General features: G+C 46.8%; 1 pseudogene; it reads left to right on the top strand.

Moving 5' to 3' along the window:
- Nucleotides 1–14134, top strand: part of LOC137638373 (WD repeat-containing protein 55 homolog) — a 30059-nt pseudogene extending 15925 nt beyond the window's left edge.
- The last annotated feature ends 325 nt before the right edge of the window (nucleotides 14135–14459 follow it).

Below are 14459 nucleotides of genomic sequence, written 5' to 3'. Positions count from 1 at the left end.
TGGTAGCGGAGGTAGACCCTCTGTCTATTGTCGACGTCGTGGTGACAGAGGCCTCCGACGTGGCTGGGCCTTCCGCCGCAGGTGCTGTTGCTGGTGATGGTGCTCAAGGCTCTCCTCCTCCTTCCGTGCATCCTTCGAAGGGGGAAGTGAGTCCTTCGGTCTCGACTGCTGCCCAGCTTCCTTCTGAGGGAGTTTTGACGGAGACTCCCCTTCGGAGGACCGATGGTCCCGACGATCTCCCCCGAGGCCGCCTCCGCCGTAAGGCTCACCGCCCTCTACGCCACAAGGGCCTCCCTTCCCCTTACAGGGGGACTAAGAGGCGCCTTTTTGGGTCTTCGTCCTCCGGGGGGGACTCTCCTCGTCAGCCTCAACCGACTGCTCCGCCCTCCTTGAACCTCTCTGCAGACCGCTCACCATCTCTTGCCGGATCTTCGCCTTCTGGAGAACTCGTCACCCGACGGGCAACGGTCCCTTCGGGGCTAAGGGATTCTTCCCTTACGCGAGCAGGGCTAGCGCACAAGCGCTCTCCTGCTCGCCAGCAATCTCCTGCTCGTCGACGATCTCCTGCTCGCCAAGACTCTCCTGCTCGTCGGCTCTCTCCTGATGTTCGCCCCCCTCGTCAGCTCTCTTCCGAGCGTCAGCGCTCATTTGAGGATCATCGCCCTGCGGTCTCTGACCACCCTTTAGTTCCTGCTGAACTCCCTGCTCACCATCCGCCTGGTCCTGTGGCTACGCAACATCGTGCTGCGCGTGTGTCAGAAACACATGTTCGCCAACGCGCCAGCGATCTTCCCGTTCCTGCTCGTGAACGCACCGCACCGCCTGTCCTCTCACAGGACACGCGTCGACCTTCTGCTCGCCAGCGATCACCTACACGCCAGCGATTACCTCCTCGCCAGCGTTCACCTGCTTGCCAGCGCGCACAGGCGATCTTAGTATCGCCTATTCAACAGCGACAACTAGTGCGCCGACGTTCGCCAACGCCCCTGAAGGAACATGATTCGCCAGCTTCTAGCTCGCCATCGCGCGATCACCCGCCTGCAAATGCTGCTCGCCATTGCAGGATCGCCCTCCTGCGCATGCTGCTCGCCATCGCACGACCCTGCATGATCACCCGCTTACGCATGCTGCTCCTCATCGCACAACCCTGAACGATCGCCCTCCTGCGGATGCTGATCACCATCGCACCCTTTCACGCGATCATTCACCTGCGCATGCTGCTCGCCATCGCACAACCCTGCACGATCGCCAGCTTACGCATGCTGCTCCTCATCGCACAACCCTGAACGATCGCCCTCCTGCGGATGCTGATCACCATCGCACCCAATCACGCGATCATTCACCTACGAATGCTGCTCGCCATCGCTTACCATTACGCGGTCATTCACCTGCACATGATGCTCACCATCGCACATCAGTGCGTCGACATACCACAGCTCGTCATCGATCGCCTGTGGATCTACATCGCCAGCGATCTTCTTCACCTACGCGGCAGCACGATCCCTCGCCATCGCGCCATCGCTTGCATTCGTCGCCTCGGACACATGTTCATTTACCTGCCCACCCTCACGCCCACTCGCCTACGCGCCCGCGCGATCGCTCGCCTGCGAGCCCACGCGACCGCTCGCCTGTGCGCCCGCGCGATCATCCACCTGCGCGCCCGCGCGATCGCTCGCCCGCACTCCCGCGCGACCATAGTTCGCGGCGAATTCCACAGCCGGTGGTAGCAGCAGGGACGCGTGCTCCTAGACGGCACTCGGGATCACCTCCATCCAAGCACAGGTTGGTAGTGCAGGACGAAGACAGGTCAGTACAGCATTCTTCCTCACCTTCTTTTCAGGCAGGTACCGTCGTGTCCACTCCAAAGAATCGCCCGATCCCTTTCACCTTAGCGAGGATTTCGGACTCCGTGTCCTTGGAGCAGCAGACTTGGTTTGGTCCGCTGGCACGGGCGTTAGTAAGGGTTATGAAACCAGCACTTGCCGGCCAGGGTAACAAACCAGCGGCTGTCTCTCCTACGCTGAAGAGAAAGAGAGGAGTGGACTTCGTGGTGACTTCCCCCAGGGCGAAGTTGGTTCCCAAGAGGTCGGTCTCGAAGGTCCCCTCTCCTGCACGAGTACTCTCTCCTTCTCCCGTGGACGAGGCCTTTCCGTCCTCAGGTGAGTCCAGTGGGGCGGTAGTCTTCCCCTCGGCACCAGGAGGGGAGACTTCGCTTCAGGCAGGAGAATCGTCTCCTGAGGAAGGGGCCCCTCGAACCTCGTTGTTGGGATCCTGTATCCCTCCCAGGAGGGAACCCAAGGATTCCAAGACCATCCCTAAATCCTCTGCAAGGATTCGTCAGGAACCCACGACTACCCAGGGGAATGTCCACGTATCACCCCAGGAAGAGATTCCTGGGGCAGGAGACTTAGCTGCCAGCCCGCAGGGAGGAGAACAGCAAGAGTCTGAACATGCCTTCTGGCAGGTCCTAAGCCTGATAAGGCAACTTAACAGACTTACGGATCCAGTCATCCCCCCGTGAAGGCAAAGACACGATTCTGGATGAAGTGTTTGACGTTCGGAAGGCCCCTAAGACCAGTGCAGCTCTGCCCTGGTCTCGGGGGCTGAAGAGTGCCAGAGCTAGGGCCAATGCTCAGCTCGCACTTCTTGCCGCCTCCAGTCGTTCCACTGCCGGGAACAAGCTCATCCCTCCTCCTCGCCTTCAGCAGAGGAGGTATTTCGAGATCCTGGGTGAGCACAACCTCGCTCTTCCTCTCCATCACTCTGTGGAGGAGCTGGCGAAGGGAGTTCCCTTGGAGAAACTCTCTGCCTGGCAGGTGTCGTTCTCGGCGGCAGAGACCCTTAACCACGAGAAGGTCGCTAAATGTGCCATGCAGGCCACTTCGTGGCTGGACTTTTGGTTAGGATCTCTGGGCATCCTATTGCGATCGGAGGACTTGTCCAAGGAGACCAATTGGAAGGCCTTAGAGACCTTGCTCTCGGGCACCCGCTCCATCGAGTTTTTGGCACACCAGGTTACCACCCTGTGGGCCAACTCGGTGTTGAAGTGTCGCGATGCTGTGTCCGAGAGATTCCATCCGAAGGTCCCCGCCGTAGATGTGTGTAGGCTCCGACATGCCTCCCTCCTGGGAGAGAGCCTGTTTGAGCCTCAAGACTTGGAGTGAACGGCTGAGAGGTGGAGGAAATCCAGCACGGACTCCCTCCTCCACAGGGCCCTTACAACTCGGCCCTATAAGCCTCCAGCCCCGCCACAACAGCAGCAACAGCCTCGTAAGGCTCCCAAACAGGCACCGGCAGCTAAGAAAGTGGTGTCTAAGCCCCAGCCCTTTCCAGCTAAGGTCAAGAGGGAAGGTAAGTCTTCCAGGGGAGGCAAGACTTCTAGGGGTGGCGGCCGCGGCCGCAAGCCCTAGGGGTGGCAGTCCCCCTGCGTGTCCACCTGTGGGGGGATGCCTTCAGCGTTGCGTCCGCAGGTGGCAACATCACGGGGTCGATGCTTGGACGGTCTCAGTGATCGGCCAAGGTTATCGCGTCCCGTTCACGTCATCTCAACCTCCCCTGACAGCGAATCCAGTGTCGTTGAGCTCCTATGCCATGGGATCGGCAAAGGGGCTGGCCCTTCAGGCCGAAGTCGAGACCATGTTCGAGAAGGGTGCTCTCCAGGAGGTCGTGGACGGCTCTCCAGGCTTCTTCAGTTGACTCTTTCTTGTAAAGAAGGCTACTGGAGGCTGGAGACCCGTCATCGATCTCTTGGCTCTGAACAGGTTTGTCAAACAAACCCGGTTCAGCATGGAGACAGCAGACACGGTCAGACTTGCGGTGAGACCACAAGACTTCATGTGTACACTGGATCTAAAGGATGCGTACTTCCAGATCCCAATCCATCCATCTTCCAGGAAGTACCTGAGATTCTGCCTAGACAACAAGATCTACCAGTTCAAGGTGCTGTGTTTCGGTCTCTCCTCAGCTCCTCAGGTGTTCACCAGAGTGTTCACCCTGATTTCGACTTGGGCGCACAGGAACGGCATTCGTCTCCTTCGTTACCTAGACGATTGGCTGATCCTAGCAGACTCGGAGTCGACCCTTCTTCGGCACCGAGACAGGCTTCTAGATCTTTGTCAGGATCTGGGGATCGTGGTAAACCTCGAGAAGTCCTCTCTGTAGCCGTCCCAACGACTGGTTTATCTAGGCATGCTAATAGATACCAATCTCCACAAAGCCTTTCCATCAGACGACCGGATAGCAAGGCTGAGGAGGGTGGCGGAACCTTTCCTCAGGCGAAAAGAACTCCCCGCCCAATCGTGGTTGCGTCTCTTAGGCCACCTATCCTCCCTGGCCCGTCTGGTTCCAAACAGCCGCCTCAGGATGAGATCCCTTCAATGGCGGCTCAAGTCCCGGTGGAATCAAGGATCCGATTCCCTGGACATTCTGATCCCAATGGGGTCTCTGGAACAGACGGACTTGCGGTGGTGGCTGGCCGACGAGAACCTGTGGAAGGGAGTGAGTCTTCTCGTCCTCCCCCCGGAATTGACTCTGTTTTCGGACGCGTCAAAAGAAGGGTGGGGGGCGCACGTTCTGAACCAGAGGGCCTCAGGCCTTTGGTCAGAATCAGAAAAGTGCCTACACATCAACCTGCTAGAATTGAAGGCCATTTTTCTGGCCCTTCAACAGTTATAACGGTTCCTGGCGGGTCACTCCGTGGTGGTGATGAGCGACAACACCACGGTAGTGGCTTATATCAACAAGCCGGGAGGCACTTTTTCGCAACAGCTATCCCATCTTGCAGTAGAGACTCTGAGGTGGACCGAAACCCACTCGATAACACTATCAGCTCGCTTCATTCCTGGCAAGAGGAATGTGCTCGCCGACAGTCTGAGCAGGGCTTCGCAGATAGTGAGTACCGAGTGGTCTTTGGATCCTCAGATAGCGAACAAAGTCCTGACTTTGTGGGGTTCCCCGACAGTGGACTTGTTCGCGACAGCCTTGAACTTCAAGCTGCCCCTGTACTGCTCACCAGTCCCGGACCCCAAGGCACTCTGGCAAGATGCTTTCCAGCAACGGTGGAACGACATCGACGTGTACGCCTTCCCACCATTCTGTCTGATGAGAAGGGTGCTCAACAGGACCAGACTATCGGTCAACTGTTCCATGACTCTAGTAGCTCCGCTATGGCATCACGCGGAATGGTTTCTGGACCTTCTGCAACTCCTGACGGAACTCCCAAGGGAGCTTCCTCCACGACACAAGCTTCTCAGACAACCCCACTCCGGTGTCCCTCACAGGGCCGTAGCCTCGCTTCGGCTTCACGCCTGGAGACTATCCAGCGTCTCCTCGCGGAGAGAGGCTTTTCGCAACAGGTTGCGGAGAGAATGTCTCGGCATCTGCGAAGGTCCTCTGAGGGAGTCTACCAAGCGAAGTGGAGAGTCTTTTGTGGTTGGTGTCGTGGAAGGGGTATCTCTCCACTCGATGCCACTATTCCAGCAATAGCGGACTTCCTCGTGTATCTGCGAGAAGAAATGCGCCTTTCTGTCTTGGCAGTGAAAGGCTATCGCTCAGCCTTAAGCTTGGCCTTCAGATTGAAGGGCGTGGATATTTCTTCATCGCTAGAACTCTCTTTACTCATACGTAGCTATGAGCTTACCTGCCCCCAGTCGGAAGTGAGACCCCCTCCTTGGAACGTGGTTCGAGTCCTCAGGTCTCTCAAGAGACCTCCCTTCGAGCCATTACGCCAGGCCTCCGATCGCCACCTGTCTTGGAAGACGGCTTTCCTACTCGCCTTGGCCTCGGCCAAGCGAGTTAGTGAACTTCATGGTCTCTCGTACGACATCGCCCATTCAAGGGGATGGGGGGAGGTAACGTTCAGGTTCGTCCCTGAGTTTGTGGCCAAGACTCAGAATCCTGGAGTGCCGGATCCTCGGTTCGACTCTTTCAGGATCGCGAGTCTCCGTTCAGTAACAAACGACCCAGACCAGCTGCTACTATGCCCAGTGAGGTGTCTGAGGTACTACTTGAAGAGAACGGCTGCAGTCCGTCCTCATGTGCGAGCTTTGTTTGTGAGCACAGGCAGGACAAAGAGGAGGGTCACCAGGAACACCATCTCTGCTTGGATTCAAAGGGTTATCCACCCTGCCCTGAATCCTGACCCTCCTCCGTCACGTCGCCCTCGGGCCCACGATGTCAGGGGTATTGCTACATCCCTGGCCTTCAAGAGAAACTTCTCTGTGACGCAGGTACTTCAAGCTGGGGTCTGGAAGCGTCAAACGACCTTCACAGCCCACTACCTGCAAGACGTGACCCACAGGAGCCTCGATACGTTCTCTATCGGCCCTGTGGTGGCTGCACAACAGCTGGTCTAACCTCAGGCTCCTTTTTGGATAAGTAGCAGTAGGTTGAGGGCATTGTTACCCGGTCTTAGTCTGTGTGAATGAAAGAGTATGTCTGACCCTTACTTCTTTCTTCATTCTCCCCTCTCTTGGGGAAGCAGCATCCTGGTCCTCGCATAGCTGACCTCGACCTCTGCAGGTAACCCATGCTTCTTTGTGCTCCTAGTATTAAGCTTAATACTGTTGCGTCTCCCATACCCTGACGAGGTGGTATGGGGAACGTCCTATCCTAGAATTCCTATCTGAAGGTCTAAAGGTCAACTTCATAGGACGAGTCACACTCTCCTCCTCACACTGCTTATGTAGGCCACTCGTTCCTAGCGATGCTAGGAACCTGTGAGGTACAGGGGCTCCCTCTCTCTAGTGCTGCTCACTGAGGGATCGAGCCCCCGGGCAAGCCGAAGTCAGTAAGGCTGGGGACTTTCCATCCTTCCTAAGGGGTAAGTCACCCTTTGTAAATAGCGTGGTTTGTATTTCGGTTACGGAACAAATGACAAATTCGAAGATAATTTGTATTTTTCCTAACCATACAAACCTTAGCTATTTACACATATGTGCCCGCCATCCCTGACCCCCAAGTCAAGTCCTACCTCCAAGTGAAGTGAAGCAATTCACCGGTGTGTGGAGGGGGGAGGGGTAGCAAGCTACCCTTCCCCACCCCCTCGCTAACTGACTCGGGGGTAATTAACCCTCGTTAAAAACTATTGGCTCGTCATTTCAGCTGCGCTAAAAGTAATACCCTTTGTAAATAGCTAAGGTTTGTATGGTTAGGAAAAATACAAATTATCTTCGAATTTGTCATTTTAGAATAACTCATGTAGATATAGTTTTTAGAAAGGATGTCCAGTATATATGGTATTTTTGACACTTAGAATGGTAAAAATGAAGTGTTGTTAGGTCAACTCGACAGAGATGTCACATGGAGCATTCACAGTAGGTTTTTTGGTCTCACATAATGTAAGGGGAATTATTAGAGACAATGATAGAACATGGAAAACGTTCAGCGGGATGCACCAGAAATGCTTTGAAACGAAATTGAATTATAAGTTTCAAAGTCCCATACAGTATTCCATTGTTTTCTGATAGTTTTTTTTTATGCAAATAGGCTAATGAACTTGATAATGCAGTGATGTTCAATGGAAATACTTTTGTACCATACAATGAATGGGCAGTAGTCCCCAATTTCATGGTTAAAGTACATGTCAGTGGTGACAAGGGTTGTCATAGAAAGAAATCCTCTTCGGTTGGTGGAAATATTCGAGTATGTTACTAGATAATATATACTCTATATCTGTTTATAAATATACTATAAAAGTAACTTGTACCTTATGTTTAACTTAAGAATAAGAAGGAAAAAACCCTGCGTTGTGGCCTAAATATTAACCCTTTTACCCCCAGGCTATTTGGAAATTTCCAACCCTTAATCCCCAGGGGGTTATTTTTTCCCCAGCACATTTTGCAGTATATTTTTTTAAAATTGCTCTAACAGCCTTAATTTTTGTCATAGAGAGGTCAGGTTGGTCTCATTCTCTTGGAAAATGTCTGAATTTTCTCAAAAAATTATCAAAAATATGAAAAAAAAAAAAAAAATTATAGCATTTTTTTACAAGGACGTACCAGTACGTCCATGGGGGTAAAGGGATGTCTTTTGTGAAACGTACCAGTACGTCCCTGTGAAGCAGACCTAACAGTAAATGAATCAGATGTAAGTAATTGATAATTTTTGAGAAGTAATTCTTGATTTTAATAGTTTTACAGTACTTGGTGATAACATAAGTAGGTATGAATATGTGATTGGTAGGTCCTGATGAATGTTTACGTGGTTTTGGTAAATATTGTTATAGTGCTTAAATTTGTAGCAAAAACCAAGACCTGTCTGTACGTAACCTCTGCCATTCCGTATTGAATGAAGCATTGGGGGTTGGGTGAGAGGATATGCTTTTGTGTCTGGTGAGGGCTCTGCAGTGTTACCTGAAGAGGACTTGACATCTCAGTTGGAACCAAAAAGGAGATGTCGAAGAACACTCTTTATGCATTCGTGAAATGATTAATAGAGCATGTGCCTCGACTATTGAGGGGTCGAGGTACCGACTCTGACGAGAGCTCACAAAGTCCGGGATATCGGTCTCGCTTTGGATAAAAATCTAGCAGTCCTCCAGGTGATGAAGCCAGAAGCTTGGGACACATTTGTTCTTTACCCCATGCAGGCCACTGAAGTAGTTGTGTATCTTAACTGACACAATAGAAAACATCTTGTCTTTGGTAATGTGTCAATGTAAGTCTGGATGAAAGGTAAAATAACTGGTGCTTCTGTTGGTTCCTTCCTTGCCATCTACTGCGGGTGAAGAGATTATACTTTTGCAGGCTTGATATGACATTGAAGCTGGTAAGCTACAATTCTGATCTCTATTGTTATTAGACCAGATTTGTAAGAAGTATCGTGAAATGAATACCAAACCAATTGGTCATTATGCACCTGGTATTTCCTCCCCAACTATATCTTCCCTTCGGCTCAGAAGGATTCCTTGATTACTGAGTACCAGGTACATAACCAAGTAGGAAGTAAGCCTATTCATTCCTAAGATGGGCTTCTAGGGAGTTGCTGGAGTCAACTCCCTGGCTCGTGTAGGGAACCAAGTGATTGGTATACAGTATATATATCAGGGAAGAGAAAAGCCAATCAGTTTGGTTCCAGCGGGACCTTCTCCCACCAATAAGTGAAGTCTCTCTCTTTTGAAGAACAAAAGGTTTGTATGCTAGTAGGAACCAATAAAAGATAAATAACTTCTATTTTTCATAGCTATACAAACCTGCGTCCTTTAAAGTTGAACTTTTCACTTCAAACAGCCCTATCAGAGCGAAGTCTGATGGGAAGATGGGCGTGTCTAATCACCTGTGCTATCTCGTTAATGAATTTAATGGCCGTTCCAGTACTGCTGAAAATATTCCCCATTTTAAAGGACTATTTTGTAGTTAGGAAAAATACAAATTACTTTTAAGAATATTTTGATTTACATATTCACATTTGTTTTGCAGAGGCAATAATAGTAATATTCACATTTATTGAGAACATTACTAAGTTTTTTCATCGTTATATCTTCAGAATTATAGGTAATAATCTGTATTCAAATATTTGATTGTTATAGTTTTGGTTTTTTCATAACTATATTTATTTGGTTTACATTTATTTCCTGGTTCTTCCTCTCCATTTTTCGTATAACATTATTATGTTACCTTTTGGTATGCAAGGAAATGACATTCAGGCTCATTTCCTTGAAATGTAATTCATTGCTGTAACATGTTGATTTAAAAGATACTCTTCTTTAGCAAGTTTAATTTTGGTGGAATGAAACTGATGCAAGTTGTAACCCTGGGAAGGAAGCATGAATAATTTTACTTGGGGTAATGATGCATCTAGAAGCTTCTATCATTTGAAGCCGCTGAAATGGTAATAGTATCGTGTAATCACGTGGGGCACTGTGCTATACCCGCAGACCGACAGCGACTCTTCAGTGCCCGACGCCACCGTCGAGGAGGTCTTTGGTATTAAACCTTCAATCGAAGCGCAGTCGACATATGCTTTCACCCCGAGCTAGAACTGCTGTCAGCTGCCACCATGGATGGAGAAAATATTATGTAAGTGATGTGGATTTTGGGAGGAATATTACTATTATTTTCCTTTATAACATCTGTGTTCCTGGGATGTGTAGGAACTATAACTAGATTGTGGAATGATCTTCCTAATCTGGCAGTTGAATCTGTGAAACTTTCAGAAGTTCATACTTGCAGGGAATGCTTTTATGTTGAACAGGCTGACATAAGTCTCTCTTTAGACTAGTTTTTATATAACAAATCTATTTTCACATTGTTAATGATCTTGAAATATTATATATAATGAATTATTATATATTGGTTATTCATTACTTGTAGTTTATTTCCTTATTTACTTTTCTCACTGGGCTATTTTTCCTAGTTGTGTTCCTTGGCCTTATAGCATCCTGTTTTTTCCAACTAGAGTTGTAGTATAGCTAGTAATAATGATAATAACTGTGATGATGATAATAATAATAAATGAAATTCAGTTTGTTTGATAGGTCCTATGAGGTTTAAAATTGTTAGTTAAGTGGTTTAACAACGAATAAATTGGGCTTAAAGTCACTGCTTCATGAGAGGTTTATTATTACAGTATATTACTTTTTTATTAATGTTAATTTTTAAGAAGACAGTAAAGTTTTATGTTCAAGATAAAGTAAATAATTTGTTGTTATATCAATTGTTTTCATTAGTGAGTCATTAGTTTACAGTTTGCATTATTCTGCTGTTTATATTTTAGATATCGGTACAGTCGGGATTCAACCGAAGAAGCGACGAAGTTCTCCCACCACGACAAACCGTGCCGCACCGTGTGCCATAGTTCTGACGGAAAAGTTCTCTACAGTGTCAGTAAGGACCAGTCCTTAGCCTTAGTAGACATACAAAACACTTCCTTGAAGTCACACTACAAAGAAGCTCACGAAGCTAGTGTATATACAGCTTCGTGGAAATCGACGAAAATGCATGTGCCACAGGGGACGACAATTCCATATTTAGTTACAAATGCGGCGAACAGACGGTCCATTCTCTGTATGGTGACGAAAAGTACTGTGACGGGTCGCTGTCGGGCATCAACGTACGGGTAAAGAGGCTGGAGGCCCAGGTAAGGTCTTGTATGCGTTATGTTTGGGTGTATGATAATAATTGTTTATTTCCAATTATTTTTTATAAATTATAGTCTAAAGCATCATGTAAAAGGATACATATTTTCAATGCGAACAAATAAGATGTCTTAAATACCTGTAGGTACATAATCCAGGCTCTTGAGAAATCTTGACTGAACAGTATGTACGTATAGTTGAAACCCAAAAAAATACAGAGGTCCATAATAATCACTTTAAGCTGAACAGTTTCTTCCCCTTTGGGTGTTAAAATGCAAATACAAATTCTATGGCCAGACTTGAAACTACAATTTGTTTATGACAACCTATTAACCCTTTTACCCCCGGGGTATTTGGAAATTTCCAACCCTTAACCCCAAGGGGGTTTTTTTTCCAGCACATTTTGCAGTATATTTTTTTAAATTGCTCCAACAGCCTTAATTTTTGTCATAGAGAGGTCAGGTTGGTCTCATTCTCTTGTAAAATGCCTGAATTTCCTCAAAAAATTATCAAAAAATATGAAAAACAAATTTTTATAGCATTTTTTTTTTTGCAAGGACGTACCGGTACGTCCATGGGGGTAAAAGGATGGGTTTTGTGAAACGTACCAGTACGTCCTTTGGGGGTAAAAGGGTTAATTACAAGATGCCTTATGTACCAAAATGACTATGGGTCTTACCAATGTATTTTATATATTCTGGGAATAAAAATGTTTGCTCTATCTAGGCCAACCCTCCCTGATGAGTGGGCAGCACCTGCACTTGTTTTGTTATGCAGTAGAACTAAAACTGCCACGCTTGTAGGCTTAGAGACCAGCCAGAAATGTGAAGGAGGTTGGTCGGGTGGCTTTTTTGAGCCGTCAGAGCAGTCCCACAAGGTGTATATCTGCCTGTCCAGTACTGTGATACGGTCTCCTTTCATTTTTTGAGAAGAGTTACATTTATTCTTTTGTATTGTCTTTTTAATAGTTTGGGAAAGGGCCCTAATGAGTGGTAAATGAATGATCATGTTTAGTAATACCATAGTCTATTATACATACATACCTATACCAAGGCACTTCCCTAATTTTGGGAGTAGACAACATCAAACAAATGAAAAAAAGGGGACCTTTCCTCTCTACATTCCTCCCAGCCTGACAAGGGACTCAACCGAGTTCAACTGGTACTGCTAGGGTGCTACAGCCCGTTATCCACCACAGATGAAGCTTTACAACGCTGAATCCCCTACTGCTGCTACCGTCGCGGTCATCCAAGGCGACCGGAGGAAGCGGCAGGGCCTACCGGAACTGTGTCACAGTCGCTCGCCATTCATTCCTATTTCTAGCACGCTCTCTTGAATCTCTCACCCAGAGCTTTCTTCACTCCATCCATCCACCCAAACCTTGGCCTTTTTCTTGTATTTCTCCCATCTTCCTCTATTATATAACATAAATTCTGTTGCATATTTGATTATGAACTTTCTTGACAACAGTTTCCTTATGTCAGTGAGTGTTTGATAGTCTTGTTTTAGTTGTTGTCACTGACTGGTCCTGTAATGAGGCTGAGAATATTTCTATTTTGAAGGAGAATAGGCAGATTTCATGATTAATAGATTGTTACCAGTCACAAAATCAAGAATGATGGATACACTGACTATAAAAGACAAAACATGGAAAATTAGCACATGATGATAAAGCATAAAACAAAATGCCAAAGTTATTTGGAAGAATGAATACTTTTGCATTTGGGATGGAAATCATAAAGACAACCAATTAGGGTTATGGACAAACAGATCTTGATAAATTGCGCACTAAGTTGGTGGTTAGGATACAGGTAGGCAATCTGCCATCATTTTTGGGGGTATACCAAGTGTGATGCACTACAGAATATGCTAGTTGATATAAAACAAACTTTATTATTATATCACTATTTGAAAGTATGGTAATCATGAATGATAGTGAGGAAACTACATTATACAACTATGCTTTACAAACTAACCTACTGATTATCATGGTGAAGGTGGACTGATGCAAATACAGTATTTGGAGAAACGGGAAGTCTATCATCTTTGGAAAGGCAACAGATCAGATTTGACTTGGAATAACTATAATTAGCTAAGATCTGTTGCTTAGAGAGTTTATGATCATGAAGCTGTGTGTAGGTCAGAATTTTGTAAAATTACGTCTTAGGTTAAGCCTAACCTGAATCTCATGCCTATGATTTTCAGCTACAAAAGTCAACAAATAGTCAGGTTTCAAATAAAATAGATATCAAGTTATTACAAATGATTGTTTGCTTACTGTATTAACCCTTTTACCCCAAAGGACGTACTGGTACGTTTCACAAAATCATCCATTTACCCCCAAGGACGTACTGGTACGTCCTTGCAAAAAGCTGGTTTTTAATTTTTTTTGTGCATATTTTTGATAATTTTTTGAGAAACTTCAGGCATTTTCCAAGAGAATGAGACCAACCTGACCTCTCTGTGATGAAAATTAAGGCTGTTAGAGCAATTTGAAAAAAATATACTGCAAAATGTGCTTGAAAAAAAATTATCCCTGGGGGTTAAGGGTTGGAAATTTCCAAATAGCCTGGGGGCAAAAGGGTTAAATGATATACTGTTTTATTTCAGCATTTCTTTATCTTATCTTGTGTTTGTATGACGAATGTTTTGTAAGTTGAGTACCTTATTTTTATTCATAAATTCATTTTTATCCACCACTTATGGAGCTTGTCAGGCTGGGAGGAACGTAAGAGAGGAAAGGTCCCCTTTTTTCATTTGTTTGATGTGGGCTACCCTCCAAAATTGGGGGAAGTGTCTTGATATATGTATGTATGTATTCATAAACATTTTTCTTTTCAGTCAGATATGTACGAAAGCGAGCTAACTGCAATGACCCTCGTTTGCGATGATTCCCGCCTTGTGGTGGGATCCGGCGAAGGGGTCATGTTCATCTTCAAGTGGGGAGACTTCAGTTTTCACATCGATCGGTATGCCGGCCATCCTGGACAGATGAAGTGGCTCGTTCCAATCGGCGACCGGATGTTGGTGACGCGATGCAAAGATGGAAACATCAGGTAATGATCTGCAGTTTGAGTTCTTTTCTGGTGTACGTATGGTCGTCCGCAATTGACGTGTCGAATGCGTACGGTATTTATTTCAATGTGTTTCTCTGTACCTCTGCAGTGTAACTTATACTACAAGTAAGTTGGTATTAAAGTATATCGTTGCTGAATCCATAAGCCAGCAAAATGAGGCCGTCAGTGTTAAAAAAAAAAAATTGGGTTATTAGATATTGATAATAGAATTAAAAAATTTTCCAGTTTCCTGAAAACCCCAGGCTGTTAATCTTTTCTTCAGTTTTGAAGTTCTCTTTAACCCTTTTCTTGATACTATGAGTCAGTGG

This window comes from Palaemon carinicauda, chromosome 3 (assembly GCF_036898095.1).
Source record: "Palaemon carinicauda isolate YSFRI2023 chromosome 3, ASM3689809v2, whole genome shotgun sequence".
NCBI classification, from domain to species: domain Eukaryota; kingdom Metazoa; phylum Arthropoda; class Malacostraca; order Decapoda; family Palaemonidae; genus Palaemon; species Palaemon carinicauda.
Note: the sequence above shows the minus strand (reverse complement) of the source record. Positions and strands in the feature narration are given on the sequence as shown.